At 50.0% G+C, this 16,842-nt stretch overlaps 1 long non-coding RNA gene across 1 annotated transcript; it reads left to right on the top strand.

Annotated features, from left to right (window-relative positions):
* Positions 1-5,600: 5,600 nt before the first annotated feature.
* LOC138675391 (uncharacterized) lies at positions 5,601-8,872 on the top strand. The gene is made up of 2 exons (XR_011320675.1): positions 5,601-6,173; positions 8,395-8,872. It is a non-coding gene; the product is annotated as an uncharacterized lncRNA (long non-coding RNA).
* Positions 8,873-16,842: the final 7,970 nt, after the last annotated feature.

Genomic DNA, 16,842 nt, shown 5'->3' with positions numbered 1-16,842 from the left:
AAAATGTGAAGGCGGATGCTCTGTCTAGGAGTTTTGTGCCCGACTCTCCGGGTTTATCTGAGCCGGCGGGTATCCTCAAGGAAGGAGTAATTGTGTCTGCCATCTCCCCTGATTTGCGGCGGGTGCTGCAAAAATTTCAGGCTAATAAACCTGATCGTTGTCCAGCGGAGAAACTGTTTGTCCCGGATAGGTGGACAAATAAAGTGATCTCTGAGGTTCATTGTTCGGTGTTGGCTGGTCATCCTAGAATCTTTGGTACCAGAGAGTTAGTGGCTAGATCCTTTTGGTGGCCGTCTCTGTCGCGGGATGTGCGTTCTTTTGTGCAGTCCTGTGGGATTTGTGCTCGGTAGTGTTGAGCGATACCTTCCGATATCGGAAAGTATCGGTATCGGTTGGGATCGGCCGATATTCAAAAAATATCGGATATCGCCGATACTGATACCCGATCCCAATGCAAGTCAATGGGACCAAAATATCGGAATTAAAATAAACCCTTTCTTTCCTTGTAGGTTCATTCTACATCAAGGAAAACAACTAAGAATAATGTAGGATGTATTGTGGGAGGTGGCGGAGACATTAAAGGCAATGAGGTTTAGCCCAATCAAATAGAATAGCATGTTTTTTTTTTTTTTAAAGACGTTCGGAGTGAAAAAGATATTGAGTATGTAAATTTTTTTTTATTTTGTCAGATATTGATGTTTCACTATTCCACGCCCTTCCCCTTCTTTTTTTTCTTTTTTTTTTTTACTTTTCCCACACTTTCATCTTCATCATCATCAGCATCTTTGACATCAACTTCTTCTTCACCTTATTCATCTTCTTCTTCATCTTCTACCTATTTTTTTTTTTTATTACATTCTTCATATTCATTTTATTCAACTATTATTATTCTTCCTATTCTACATATTCTTTTTATTCCACTGTTATTATTCTTCCTATTCTACTTCTTCATCATATTCTCATTTGTGACAGGCATTCCCGTAGTTGTTATCTATAAAAGTTGGAAGATTACACCTTCCGTTCTGCCAGTCACAAAAGTTACATTTGTCCGCGTTCAGTTTGGCCTGCAGCATCAGGCTTTATCCAGGGGCACCACGAGGAGGAACGGACTCACCCCCATACACTGCTTAGTCTTCTTCTGCATATAATTTAGATAATATCTTTTGCTCTGATATTAAGTCTTATGCTTAATGTTCTTCTGCTCTTTGTTCTGCAGCCTCTTGTTCTTCTGCTTCTCGGTCTTCCATGTCGTCGTCTCCAGGGTCATCGTCTCCAGTGTCGTCATCTCCGCCGTCGTCGTCTCAGCCGTCGTCGTCTCCGCCGTCGTCGTCTCCGCCATCGTCATCGGGGTGGTCTTCCGGGTCGTCGTCGTCGTCATCGGGGTGGTCTTCCGGGTCGTCGTCATCGGGGTGGTCTTCCGGGTCGTCGACTTTAGGGTCTTAAACTTGGAAATGTAGCAGAAGGTACAAGAAGGCTGAGAAAATGCCAAGAACCAGCTGATGGAACTGGAACTCGGATGGCTACCCGAAGGTTCAAGAGCCTATGGAACTACCGAGGACCAGCTGACGTTACTGGAACCCGGTTACTAAGCAGGAGGTACCCGTGCTAAAAAGCACTACCAAGGACCGCCTGGCGTTGGCGGAACTCGGATACCCAGAAGGAGGCACCTAAGCCAAAGGCTCTGCCCGGAACCAGCTGACGTTACTGGAACCAGGATGGGGAGCAGAAGGTACAAGAGCAAAAGACACTGCCGAGAACCAGCTGACGGTACTGGAACCCGGATGGGTAGCCGAAGGTCCAAGAGCCAATGGAACTACCGAGGACCAGCTGACGTTACTGGAACCCGGTTACTAAGCAGGAGGTACCCGTGCCTGAAAGCACTACCAAGGACCACCTGACGTTGGTGGAACTTGGATACCCAGAAGGAGGCACCTAAGCCAAAGGCTCTGCCCGGAACCAGCTGACGGTACTGGAACCAGGATGGGGAGCAGAAGGTACAAGAGCAAAAGACACTGCCGAGAACCAGCTGACGGTGCTGGAACCAGGTGGTGGACCCGAAGGCCCACAGGAGAGGAGAGAACAGCTAGGCCGCGAGGCAGCCGCAGTTACCGAACCCCAACAGTCCTACAGGGGGAGCTGGGCCTACTGGCACTACAGAACCAGCCTTGACTACCAGTTCACGCAGCCCACATAGGAAGCTCCTAAACTGGAGGCACCCTGGAGTTGGCTAACCCGACTGCAACACGACGGGGCAAACATAGGCGTCTCAGCGAGTTTGACACACCCCGGAAACAGCTGACGGTGCTGAAACCAGGTTTGGCACGAGGGAGTACCTGTGACAAAAACACTGCCGAGAACCAGCTGGCGGTGCTGGAACCCAGATGCGTTGCCCCAGTGTGCAAGAGCCAATGGCATGACCGAGGACCAGCTGGCGGTGCTGGAACACGGTTACTAAGCTGTAGGTGCCCGCGCTTAAAAGCACTACCAAGGACCGCCTGACGTTGGCGGAACTCGGATACCCAGGAGGAGGCACCTAAGCCAAACGCTCGGCCCGGAACCAGCTGACAGTGCTGGAACCAGGTGGTGGACCCCAAGGCCCACAGGAGAGGAGAGAACAGCTAGGCCGCGAGGCAGCCGCAGTTACCGAACCCCAACAGTCCTACAGGGGGAGCTGGGCCTACTGGCACTACAGAACCAGCCTTGACTACCAGTTCACGCAGCCCACATAGGAAGCTCCTAAACTGGAGGCACCCTGGAGTTGGCTAACCCGACCGCACCACAACGGGGCAAGCATAGGCGTCTCAGTGAGCTTGACACAACCCGGAAACAGCTGACGGTGCTGAAACCAGGCTTGGCACGAGGGAGTACCTGTGACAAGAACACTGCCGAGAACCAGCTGGCGGTGCTGGAACCCAGATGCGTTGCCCCAGTGTGCAAGAGTCAATGGCACGACCGAGGACCAGCTGGCGGTGCTGGAACCCGGTTACTAAGCTGTAGGTGCCCGCGCTTAAAAGCACTACCAAGGACCGCCTGACGTTGGCGGAACTCGGATACCCAGGAGGAGGCACCTAAGCCAAAGGCTCGGCCTGGAACCAGCTGACGGTGCTGGAACCAGGTGGTGGACCCCAAGGCCCACAGGAGAGGAGAGAACAGCTAGGCCGCGAGGCAGCCGCAGTTACCGAACCCCAACAGTCCTACAGGGGGAGCTGGGCCTACTAGCACTACAGAACCAGCCTTGACTACCAGTTCACGCAGCCCACATAGGAAGCTCCTAAACTGGAGGCACCCTGGAGTTGGCTAACCCGACTGCACCACGACGGGGCAAGCATAGGCGTCTCAGTGAGCTTGACACAACCCGGAAACAGCTGACGGTGCTGAAACCAGGCTTGGCACGAGGGAGTACCTGTGACAAGCACAGTGCCGAGAACCAGCTGGCGGTGCTGGAACCCAGATGCGTTGCCCCAGTGTGCAAGAGCCAATGGCACGACCGAGGACCAGCTGGCGGTGCTGGAACCCGGTTACTAAGCTGTAGGTGCCCGCGCTTAAAAGCACTACCAAGGACCGCCTGACGTTGGCGGAACTCGGATACCCAGGAGGAGGCACCTAAGCCAAAGGCTCGGCCTGGAACCAGCTGACGGTGCTGGAACCAGGTGGTGGACCCCAAGGCCCACAGGAGAGGAGAGAACAGCTAGGTCGCGAGTCAGCCGCAGTTACCGAACCCCAACAGTCCTACAGGGGGAGCTGGGCCTACTGGCACTACAGAACCAGCCTTGACTACCAGTTCACGCAGCCCACATAGGAAGCTCCTAAACTGGAGGCACCCTGGAGCTGGCTAACCCGACCGCACCACGACGGGGCAAGCATATGCGTCTCAGTGAGCTTGACACAACCCGGAAACAGCTGACGGTGCTGAAACCAGGCTTGGCACGAGGGAGTACCTGTGACAAGAACACTGCCGAGAACCAGCTGGCGGTGCTGGAACCCAGATGCGTTGCCCCAGTGTGCAAGAGCCAATGGCACGACCGAGGACCAGCTGGCGGTGCTGGAACCCGGTTACTAAGCTGTAGGTGCCCGCGCTTAAAAGCACTACCAAGGACCGCCTGACGTTGGCGGAACTCGGATACCCAGGAGGAGGCACCTAAGCCAAAGGCTCGGCCTGGAACCAGCTGACGGTGCTGGAACCAGGTGGTGGACCCCAAGGCCCACAGGAGAGGAGAGAACAGCTAGGCCGCGAGGCAGCCGCAGTTACCGAACCCCAACAGTCCTACAGGGGGAGCTGGGCCTACTGGCACTACAGAACCAGCCTTGACTACCAGTTCACGCAGCCCACATAGGAAGCTCCTAAACTGGAGGCACCCTGGAGTTGGCTAACCAGACCGCACCACGACGGGGCAAGCATAGGCGTCTCAGCGAGCTTGACACAACCCGGAAACAGCTGACGGTGCTGAAACCAGGCTTGGCACGAGGGAGTACCTGTGACAAGAACACTGCCGAGAACCAGCTGGCGGTGCTGGAACCCAAATGCGTTGCCCCAGTGTGCAAGAGCCAAAGGCACGACCGAGGACCAGCTGGCGGTGCTGGAACACGGTTACTAAGCTGTAGGTGCCCGCGCTTAAAAGCACTACCAAGGACCGCCTGACGTTGGCGGAACTCGGATACCCAGGAGGAGGCACCTAAGCCAAAGGCTCGGCCTGGAACCAGCTGACGGTGCTGGAACCAGGTGGTGGACCCCAAGGCCCACAGGAGAGGAGAGAACAGCTAGGCCGCGAGGCAGCCGCAGTTACCGAACCCCAACAGTCCTACAGGGGGAGCTGGGCCTACTGGCACTACAGAACCAGCCTTGACTACCAGTTCACGCAGCCCACATAGGAAGCTCCTAAACTGGAGGCACCCTGGAGTTGGCTAACCCGACCGCACCACGACGGGGCAAGCATAGGCGTCTCAGTGAGCTTGACACAACCCGGAAACAGCTGACGGTGCTGAAACCAGGCTTGGCACGAGGGAGTACCTGTGACAAGAACACTGCCGAGAACCAGCTGGCGGTGCTGGAACCCAGATGCGTTGCCTATTAAAGATTGTCTTCCTAGAGCCCCAACTAGCGGTGTTGGAGCTAAGGGTAAGCAGGGGGAGCAGAGTGTAGGCCGAAGCCTGCACTGGAGGCAGCTTTGTGTCTGCGTTGCGTTTGCAGGACACTTTGCCGGCTACACAGTGGGGGAACAGCTGGCATTGCTGAACCCCACTAACACAATGGCGTGTGTTTTTCTCTGTGCAGCTAGCACTTGCGGTCAAAAACTAGCGATGTTAGAGCCCGTGTTGAAGCAGGAGGAGGAAGAGAGGAGCAGAGTGTAGGCCGAAGCCTATTTGAACCAATTTCAAAGGAAACCTTTAACCCCCCCTCAGGTGTTACAAAGTACAAGAGACACACCTTGTGCAGTATTAATGCTGCACAAGTGAAAGGTTGCTCTATTAATTTGTCTACTTGCACACGCTGAATGAAAGACGTACACAATTTAGCCCATTCTACAGTCAAACTGTAGTGGATGCGTGACTTGGCTTTTTAAGGAGACGCAGCACAGGTGTCCCAAATAACCACCATATATTCACAGCAGTTTGTGGATGAATGGAATATGATCCTAAGTAATTGCTCGACTAAATTAATGCAATTAATTATGAAATATGAGGACATTAAGCTGAAAAACATTCAGTCAGAAATTAATGACATTAAAACTAGTCTTGAAAAGAAAGATATCAATAAATATAATGAGGAATTAAAAAATATTAAAACGTCTCTATTGAAATCAGAGGATTTAATTATGAGCCGCAAGAAAAATAAATTTCAACGTGACTTAAGTGACTATCAAAATAATCAGGTATATGAATGGGGCAGGTGGCAGAAAGCATATAAAAGCCCTCGCCCTATCCTGAAACGTACTAATTCCTCTGATACATCTGAGCGCCGAGTCTCTTTCAGTTCCTCAGACATGGATTCTATGGATAATGGGTCTATTGAAACTGGTGGTGACGCAAACATCAATCAAAGTATGGACAACATCAACACTTACTACCGTAGACCAAGAAGAATTAATTCAAAAAACGCAAGAGGCGCGGGGGCCGTAAACACCGCAGGAAACTTCCGCATGGCTACCCGCAACAGAAAGTAACATCTTTTTCAGGTGATTTTTCTAATATTTTAAATATTTCCAGCTGTGATCTTTCAGTTGAACAATTGCAAGTGTTGTCTTTGGGACTTAAATATGCACCGGATCAACGATTTGATTTATTTCATACATTGATGGACATTAATAGATTTATTCGCAATTTGACAGTTAAAAGACATTTTTTTAAACAGGAATCAACTGTCACTGCGGACACTTCTGTTGTTATAAATGAATTCTGTGATCTCACATTTAATGAACAATGTCTTTTGATGAACTTGAATGAATTGAATGGTTCTAATGTATCTTTGAATCGCGATGTAAATCAAGCTGATCAATTCATAACAAAAAATCCATCATTCTACCCCATTCATTCGAGGGTAGACTGCATGGACAGATTCCAGGCTGTCATGGAACGAGATTTAAGATCTTTGGATACATATGTCCAGCAAGAAACTCACAAAGGTAATTTAAATTGGAAGCAGCGCAGAGCTCTCCATGAAATTAAAAAAATGGACGAGATCACTATAAAAAAGGCAGACAAAGGTGGCCTAATTGTGGTGATGGACACATTGGTCTACAAAGAACAAATGAATGATCTCCTAAATGACAGCACCACGTATAGAAAATTACTCTCAGATCCTACATCTTCTTACAAAAAGGAATTGTTCAGTTTGATTGATGATGGTGCAGCTCTGGGTGTTCTTACTAGAACACATGCTGAATACCTAAAGGTTGATTGCCCCATTATACCCACAATATATGGCTTACCCAAGGTACATAAAGGTGTTACACCTCCACCAATGCGCCCTATATTATCAGGGATGGGCTCTCTAACAGAACATCTTAGTCAATGGGTAGATTCCCTCTTACAGCCATTGGTTACGAGAGTTCCAGGATTCTTGAGAGATTCGAGAGATGTTTTACATCAGCTCTCTAATATTGTATGGTGTGATGGATTTCAATGGATAAGTTGTGATGTCATCTCTCTGTACACCTGCATTCCACAAAATATTGTTATTCAAGCACTTGAATTTCATTTGCATAAGTACAGTAATTACACCATTGATTTGTGCAATTATATCTTGCAGGTTATTGTTTTTTTAATGACTCACAATTATTTTTTCTTTGATCAGCAGTTTTTTCTCCAATGTAAAGGAGTTTCTATGGGAGGCAAACATTCACCATCCGTTGCTAATTTGGTAATGTCATATTGGGAGGAATTATTTCTTTATTCGGATCGTAATCCATTTTTGATGGACATATTCTGGTATGGTAGATATATCGATGATTTGCTCCTCATATGGAGTGGCGATGAATCTACCATACCGGAGTTCCTCAGTTATCTCAATTCTAATGAATTTAATCTTTGTTTTACATGCAGCCATAATTCACACATGATTTCCTTTTTGGACTTGATGCTGCATAGTACTGTTGGCTCTGGTATTGCCACTTCCACATTTCATAAACCTTTATCTGGTAATAGTATTTTACATGCGTCCAGCAGCCATCCTGGACATACAATAAAGTCTATACCAGTGGGTGAGCTGACTAGAATAACCAGAAATTGTAGTGATGCTAGCATTTTAAAGCAAGAGACTGATTTGTGTTGTAAAAAATTAGAAAAAAGAGGCTACTCTAATTGGTCTCTGGATAGAGCCAAAAATATAGTACAACATAAAAAACGCAGTGACATGCTGTTATCTAAAAATAAGAGTAAATTGCATCAAAACCAAAAAAATTTCTGCTCCATTAAATACAGTCCTCAATACAATAACATCAAATCTCTTATTTTGAAAAACATTCCTATTCTTTATGAGGATGAGATTCTCTCCAAAATTCTGTCTTCAGGCTGTCAGGTGATTGCAAAAAAGGCTACCACTTTGTCTGATATTCTTTCACCCAGCCTATTTAAATCTAGCAAGGTCTCCCACACATGGTTACATCATAAAGGCTTTTATCATTGTGGTGCTTCTAAATGTCGCACATGTGCGCATTCCATTGTTATGCATTCCTTTACTGATAGTAGTAACAGACAAGAACACAAAATTCAGCAATTTATTAACTGCAATAGTAAGAATGTAGTTTATATGATAACATGCATTAAATGTAATTTAAGTTATATAGGTTGCACTACTCGCATGTTAAAGACGCGTATTTCTGAACATATCACTGACATTGTTGTTTCTACTAATAATAATCGCTCTATGTCTCACGCCTCTAAGCATTTTATTATCAGTCATCAAAGAGATACTGCATTCCTTCGGGTTGTCGGCATTGAAAAGCTTCTGATAACAGCCAGAGGAGGAGATCTGAAAAGACGCTTAATGACGCGTGAAGCCTACTGGATGTTTTGCCTTAACACTTGCTATCCCATGGGTTTAAATGCTCGCAAGGAAATCATGTTTCATTACTGAGAGATCAATGCTGTTTAGTTATATTATATGTTTTTTATATGTCTGTATTATATATTTTCTTTGTTTTTCTCTTTTGCAATATTATTGCGTTTTTATTGTATATAATTACTGATGTATCAGGTGTGGATTAATTCACTGTGATTGGTCACAGTTGCTATTTAAACCTCATTCTGGTGCATAGTAGGCAGCTTTGAAAAAGAACCTAGTGTTCGAAACGCGTAGCATGCTGCTATCTCCTCTCCTGTGAACCATGTTTTTGGACCTTGGATTTTAACTTTAATAAATTGGATATTTTTGGAAGCTGGATTTTCTCTTCTATTTTGTTCTATTGTTTCACGTGAAGACTGCACGGCATCCGGGCTTCCCCCACAACAAATGCCTAGTAGGTGAGCTGGTTTCTCTCCATTTTTTTTTTTTTTCCTTTTGTGTTTGTCCCAAATAACGCCTTGGTGCTTGGCGCAGCTTCCTGAGCGTTGTTATTTGCTGTACAGGAGTCTGCGCTCTTGTGTTATCCCTTGGCAATGCCCTGTTAGAGCTGCCCGTCTTATGACCTCATTTCATGTTGGCCGGTGCGGTTAATGATGGCCATAAATCCCAGACCCACAGTGCCTTTGCATAAAGTCACACTGCGGTGCTGTGATTCGTGGCCTTGAGCAGTAAATATTTTGGCCGCTCACACACGTCCTTACACCTGCTTCAGACTGGGCGGCCTCTGCTGATCCCTTCTCGCATGCCGCGGCCATGAGGCTGCACAGTCTGAAGTAGGCGGAAGGAGATGAGTTAAGACAGGTGAAGATATGCACTGCTCGTGCCCATCAATCACACCCTCGCAGTCAAAATAAGACAACGAGGAGCATTGTTTCAGGCAGGGCGGACGCACAGGCGCAACAAGCCAACCAATGATGTCAGAAGACGGGAAGCGCTACCAAGGGGGGTGCTGCGTATCATTAGAAAGGAAAGTCACACCTCAGGGACAGTGGAATGGTCTCAATGAGACACATTTTGTACGTTTTGAGTTCCACGTGGGCAAGGACAAAAAGTCAGCCACCTTGTACAAATGCAGCAGTACTGCTGTACAAGGTGGCTGTTATACATAGAAACACCTGGGGGTGGGGGGCAGGCTCCCTTCAATTTCAGTTCATGTGCCTGCGTGGCGTTTGCAGGACACGTTGCCAGCTACACAGCAGGGGAACAGCTGGCGGTGCTGAACCCCACTAACACATTGGCTGGTGTTTTTCTCTGTGCAGCTAGCATGTCCGGGCAGAAACTGGCGTTGTTTGAGCCCAGGGTCAGCAGGAGGAGGAGAGGAGCAAAGTGTAGGCCGAAGCCTGCACTGGTGGCAGCTTTTGGTCAGTTGTGCCAGCGTGGCTTGTGCTGGACACGATGCCGACTACACAGCAGGGGAACAGCTGGCGGTGCTGAACCCCACTAACACATTGGCTGGTGTTTTTCTCTGTGCAGCTAGCATGTCCGGGCAGAAACTGGCGTTGTTTGAGCCCAGGGTCAGCAGGAGGAGGAGAGGAGCAAAGTGTAGGCCGAAGCCTGCACTGGTGGCAGCTTTTGTTCTGTTGTGCCAGCGTGGCTTGTGCTGGACACGTTGCCGACTACACAGCAGGGGAACAGCTGGCGTTGCTGAACCCCACTAACACATTGACTGGTGTTTTTCTCTGTGCAGCTAGCAGTTCCGGGCAAAAACTAGCGGTGTTTGAGCCCAGGGTCAGCAGGAGGAGTAGAGGAGCAGAGTGTAGGCCGAAGCCTAGTTGAACCAATTTCAAAGGTTACCTTTAACCCCCCCCTCAGGTGTTGCAAGGTACAAGAGCCACACCTTGAACAGCATTAATGATGCACAAGTCAAAGGTTGCTCTATTTAATTTTGCTCCTTGCACACGCTGAATTAAACACGTACACTATTTAGCCCATTATACTGTCAAACAGTAGTGGAGGCGTGACTACTAGTCTTTTTAAGGAGACGCAGCACAGGTGTACAAATTTACACCTAGGTGCTGTGCGCAGATTCCTTACCGTTGTTATTTGCAGTACAGGAAACTGCGCTCTTGTGTTATCCCTTGGCAATACCCTGTTAGTGCAGGCCGTCTCATGACCTCATTTCATGTTGGCCGGTGCGGTTAACGATGGCCATAAATCCCAGACCCACAGTGGCTTTTCCTAAAATCACACTGCGGTGCTGGGATTCGTGGCCTTGTGCAGTAAATATGTTCACCGCTCACACATGTCCTTACACCTGCTTCAGACTGGGCGGCCTCAGCTGATCCCTTATCGCATGCCGCGGCCATGAGGCCGCACAGTCAGAAGAAGGCGGAAGGAGGGGAGTGAAGACAGGGGAACATATGCACTGCTCGTGCCCATCAATCACACCCTCGCAGTCAAAATATATGAGACAACGGGGGGCGTTGTGTCGGGCAGGGGGGACGCACAGGCACAGCCAGCCAACCAATGATGTCAGGAGACGGGCAGCGCTAACAATGGGGGTGCTGCGTGTCATTAAAAAGGAAAGTCACACCTCAGGGACATTGTAATGGTCTGTAATGAGACACATTTTGTACTTGTTGAGTTCCACGTGTGCAAGGAGAAAAAGTCAGCCACCTTGTACAAATGCAGCAGTACTGCTGTACAAGGTGGCTGTTATACATAGAAACACCTGGGGGGGTGGGGGGCAGGCTCCCTTCAATTTCAGTTCATGTGCCTGCGTGGCGTTTGCAGGACACGTTGCCAGCTACACAGCAGGGGAACAGCTGGCGGTGCTGAACCCCACTAACACATTGGCTGGTGTTTTTCTCTGTGCAGCTAGCATGTCCGGGCAGAAACTGGCGTTGTTTGAGCCCAGGGTCAGCAGGAGGAGGAGAGGAGCAAAGTGTAGGCCGAAGCCTGCACTGGTGGCAGCTTTTGGTCAGTTGTGCCAGCGTGTCTTGTGCTGGACACGATGCCGACTACACAGCAGGGGAACAGCTGGCGGTGCTGAACCCCACTAACACATTGGCTGGTGTTTCTCTCTGTGCAGCTAGCATGTCCGGGCAGAAACTGGCGGTGTTTGAGCCCGGGGTCAGCAGGAGGAGGAGAGGAGCAGAGTGTAGGCCGAAGCCTGCACTGGTGGCAGCTTTTGGTCGGTTGTGCCAGCGTGGCTTGTGCTGGACACGATGCCAACTACACAGCAGGGGAACAGCTGGCGGTGCTGAACCCCACGAACACATTGACTGGTGTTTTTCTCTGTGCAGCTAGCAGTTCCGGGCAGAAACTAGCGGTGTTTGAGCCCAGGGTCAGCAGGAGGAGTAGAGGAGCAGAGTGTAGGCCGAAGCCTAGTTGAACCAATTTCAAAGGTTACCTTTAACCCCCCCCTCAGGTGTTGCAAGGTACAAGAGCCACACCTTGAACAGCATTAATGATGCACAAGTCAAAGGTTGCTCTATTTAATTTTGCTCCTTGCACACGCTGAATTAAACACGTACACTATTTAGCCCATTATACTGTCAAACAGTAGTGGAGGCGTGACTACTAGTCTTTTTAAGGAGACGCAGCACAGGTGTACAAATTTACACCTAGGTGCTGTGCGCAGATTCCTTACCGTTGTTATTTGCAGTACAGGAAACTGCGCTCTTGTGTTATCCCTTGGCAATACCCTGTTAGTGCAGGCCGTCTCATGACCTCATTTCATGTTGGCCGGTGCGGTTAACGATGGCCATAAATCCCAGACCCACAGTGGCTTTTCCTAAAGTCACACTGCGGTGCTGGGATTCGTGGCCTTGTGCAGTAAATATGTTCGCCGCTCACACATGTCCTTACACCTGCTTCAGACTGGGCGGCCTCAGCTGATCCCTTATCGCATGCCGCGGCCATGAGGCCGCACAGTCAGAGGAAGGCGGAAGGAGGGGAGTGAAGACAGTGGAACATATGCACTGCTCGTGCCCATCAATCACACCCTCGCAGTCAAAATATATGAGACAACGGGGGGCGTTGTGTCGGGCAGGGGGGACGCACAGGCACAGCCAGCCAACCAATGATGTCAGGAGACGGGCAGGGCTAACAATGGGGGTACTGCGTGTCATTAAAAAGGAAAGTCACACCTCAGGGACATTGTAATGGTCTGTAATGAGACACATTTTGTACATGTTGAGTTCCACGTGTGCAAGGAGAAAAAGTCAGCCACCTTGTACAAATGCAGCAGTACTGCTGTACAAGGTGGCTGTTATACATAGAAACACCTGGGGGAGTGGGGGGCAGGCTCCCTTCAATTTCAGTTCATGTGCCTGCGTGGCGTTTGCAGGACACGTTGCCAGCTACACAGCAGGGGAACAGCTGGCGGTGCTGAACCCCACTAACACATTGGCTGGTGTTTTTCTCTGTGCAGCTAGCATGTCCGGGCAGAAACTGGCGTTGTTTGAGCCCAGGGTCAGCAGGAGGAGGAGAGGAGCAAAGTGTAGGCCGAAGCCTGCACTGGTGGCAGCTTTTGGTCAGTTGTGCCAGCGTGTCTTGTGCTGGACACGATGCCGACTACACAGCAGGGGAACAGCTGGCGGTGCTGAACCCCACTAACACATTGGCTGGTGTTTCTCTCTGTGCAGCTAGCATGTCCGGGCAGAAACTGGCGGTGTTTGAGCCCGGGGTCAGCAGGAGGAGGAGAGGAGCAGAGTGTAGGCCGAAGCCTGCACTAGTGGCAGCTTTTGGTCGGTTGTGCCAGCGTGGCTTGTGCTGGACACGATGCCAACTACACAGCAGGGGAACAGCTGGCGGTGCTGAACCCCACGAACACATTAACTGGTGTTTTTCTCTGTGCAGCTAGCAGTTCCGGGCAGAAACTAGCGGTGTTTGAGCCCAGGGTCAGCAGGAGGAGTAGAGGAGCAGAGTGTAGGCCGAAGCCTAGTTGAACCAATTTCAAAGGTTACCTTTAACCCCCCCCTCAGGTGTTGCAAGGTACAAGAGCCACACCTTGAACAGCATTAATGATGCACAAGTCAAAGGTTGCTCTATTTAATTTTGCTCCTTGCACACGCTGAATAAAACTCGTACACTATTTAGCCCATTATACTGTCAAACAGTAGTGGAGGCGTGACTACTAGTCTTATTAAGGAGATGCAGCACAGGTGTCAAAATTTACACCTAGCTGCTGTGCGCAGATTCCTGAGCGTTGTTATTTGCTGTACAGGAGTCTGCGCTATTGGGATCCCTTGGCCATGCGCTGTGAGCGCTTCCTGTCTTCTGACCTCATTTAATGTCGGCCGTTACGGTTAGCGATGGACATGAATCCCAGACCCACAGTGTGTTTTCAAAAAATCACACTGCGTGGCTGGGATTCGTGGCCTTGTTCAGTAAATATGTTTGACGCTCACACATGTCCTTACACCTGCTTCAGACTGGGCGGCCTCATCTGATCCCTTATCGCCTGCCGCGGCCATGAGGACACCCAGTCTGAAGAAGGCAGAAGGAGATGAGTGAACACAGGCAAACATGTGCACTGCACATGCCCATCAATCACACCCTCGCTGTTCAAAAAAATAAGACACTGAGGGGCGTTGTTTCGAGCAGGGCAGACGCACAGGCGCAGCCAGCTAACCAATGATGTCAAAAGACGGGCAGCGCTAACAAGGGTGGTGCTGCGTATCATTAGAAAGGAAAGTCACACCTCAGGGACAGTGGAATGGTCTCAATGAGACACATTTTGTACGTGTTGAGTTCCACGTGGGCAAGGAGAAAAAGTCAGCCACCTTGTACAAATGCAGCAGTACTGCTGTACAAGGTGGCTGTTTTACATAGAAACACCTGGGGGTGGGGGGCAGGCTCCCTTCAATTTCAGTTCATGTGCCTGCGTGGCGTTTGCAGGTCACGTTGCAAGCTACACAGCAGGGGAAGAGCTGGCGGTGCTGAACCCCACTGACACATTGACTGGTGTTTTTCTCTGTGCAGCTCGCATGTCCGGGCAAAAACTGGCGGTGTTAGAGCCCATGGTCAGCAGGAGGAGGAGAGGAGCAATGTGTAGGCCGAAGCCTGCACTGGTGGCAGCTTTTGGTCAGTTGTGCCAGCGTGGCTTGTGCTGGACACGATGCCGGCTACACAGCGGGGGAACAGCTGGCGGTGCTGAACCCCACTAACACATTGGCTGGTGTTTTTCTCTGTGCAGCTAGCACTTCCGGGCAGAAACTGGCGGTGTTTGAGCCCAGGGTCAGCAGGAGGAGGAGAGGAGCAGAGTGTAGGCCGAAGCCTGCACTGGTGGCAGCTTTTGGTCAGTTGTGCCAGCGTGGCTTGTGCTGGACACGATGCCGACTACACAGCAGGGGAACAGCTGGCGGTGCTGAACCTCACTAACACATTGACTGGTGTTTTTCTCTGTGCAGCTAGCAGTTCCGGGCAAAAACTAGCGGTGTTTGAGCCCAGGGTCAGCAGGAGAGGAGCAGAGTGTAGGCCGAAGCCTAGTTGAACCAATTTCAAAGGTTACCTTTAACCCCCCTCAGGTGTTGCAAGGTACAAGAGCCACACCTTGTGCAGCATTAATGCTGCACAAGTAAAAGGTTGCTCTATTTGTTTTGCTCCTTGCACACGCTGACTAAAACACGTACACTATTTAGCCCATTATACTGTCAAACAGTTGTGGAGGCGTGACTTGTCTTTTTAAGGAGACGCAGCACAGGTGTAAAAATTTGCACCTAGGTACTGGGCGCAGATTCCTGAGCGTTGTTATTTGCTGTACAGGAGTCTGCGCTATTGTGATCCCTTGGCCATGCGCTGTGAGCGCTTCCTGTCTTCTGACCTCATTTCATTTCGGCCGTTGCGGTTAGCGATGGACATGAATCCCAGACCCACAGTGTGTTTTCAAAAAATCACACTGCGTGGCTGGGATTCGTGGCCTTGTGCAGTAAATAGGTTTGCCGCTTACACATGTCCTTACACCTGCTCCAGACTGGGCGGCCTCAGCTGATCCCTTATCGCCTACCACGGCCAGGAGGCCGCACAGTCTGAAGAAGGCGGAAGGAGATGAGTTAAGACAGGCGAACATATGCACTGCTCGTGCCCATAAACCACACCCTCGCTGACAAAATAAATATGACAACGAGGGGCGTTGTTTCTAGCAGGGCGGATGCACAGGCGCAGCCAGCTAACCATGATGACAAAAGACGGGAAACGCTACCAAGGGGGGTGCTGCGTATCATTAGAAAGGAAAGTCACACCTCAGGGACAGTGGAATGGTCTCAATGAGACACATTTTGTACGTGTTGAGTTCCACGTGGGCAAGGAGAAAAAGTCAGCCACCTTGTACAAATGCAGCAGTACTGCTGTACTAGGTGGCTGTTATACATAGAAACACCTGGGGGGGTGGGGCCAGGTTCCCTTTAATTTCAGTTCATGTGCCTGCGTGGCGTTTGCAGGTCATGTTGCCGGCTACACAGCAGGGGAACAGCTGGCGTTGCTGAACCCCACTAACACATTGGCTGGTGTTTTTCTCTGTGCAGCTAGCACTTCCGGGCAAAAACTAGCGGTGTTTGAGCCCAGGGTCAGCAGGAGGAGGAGAGGAGCAGAGTGTAGGCCGAAGCCTGCACTGGTGGCAGCTTTTGTTCTGTTGTGGCAGCGTGGCTTGTGCTGGACACGTTGCCGACTACACAGCAGAGGAACAGCTGGCGGTGCTGAACCCCACTGACACATCACCTAGTGTTTTTTCTGTGTAGACAACACTTCCAGGTGGCAACTGACAGTGTTGAAACCCAGGGAATCAAAGAGGAGCAGAGTGTAGGCCGAAGCCTGCAGTGGAGCAAGTTGAAAGGGAACCTTTAACCCCCCCCCCCCCAGGCTGTGTATCCGGCAACGTGTCATGCGACCGCCACGCTGGCACAACTAAAATGTAAGAGGACCTGTCCCCCCCCCCCCAGGCATTTGTTGCTGAAAGAGCCATCTTGTACAGCAGTAATACTGCACATGGAAAATGGTGGCTCCGAAAATTATGCTCCTTGCAAACGCTGAAGTACACACTCATATAATGTGTCCCCTCACACCGTCAAACCATCCCGGAAGTGGGACTTTCCTTTGTAATGTGACACAGCACAGCCGTCATTGCTACCCCCTTGGCACCGTGCGCTGCCTCCTTAGCGTTGTTTGATTCCGTCATGGACCCTGCGCTGTTATGTTATCCCTTGGCCATGCACAGTTTGCGCTGCCCGTCCTCTGACATCATTTGTTGTCATCCTGGCTGCGCCTGTGCGTCCACGCTGCCCGAAATCACAGTCTGAAGAAGCAGGAAGGAGGTGAGTGAGAGGCGATGATATGCACTG

Source organism: Ranitomeya imitator, chromosome 4 (genome assembly GCF_032444005.1).
Source record: "Ranitomeya imitator isolate aRanImi1 chromosome 4, aRanImi1.pri, whole genome shotgun sequence".
NCBI classification, from domain to species: Eukaryota; Metazoa; Chordata; class Amphibia; order Anura; family Dendrobatidae; genus Ranitomeya; species Ranitomeya imitator.
Note: the sequence above shows the minus strand (reverse complement) of the source record. Positions and strands in the feature narration are given on the sequence as shown.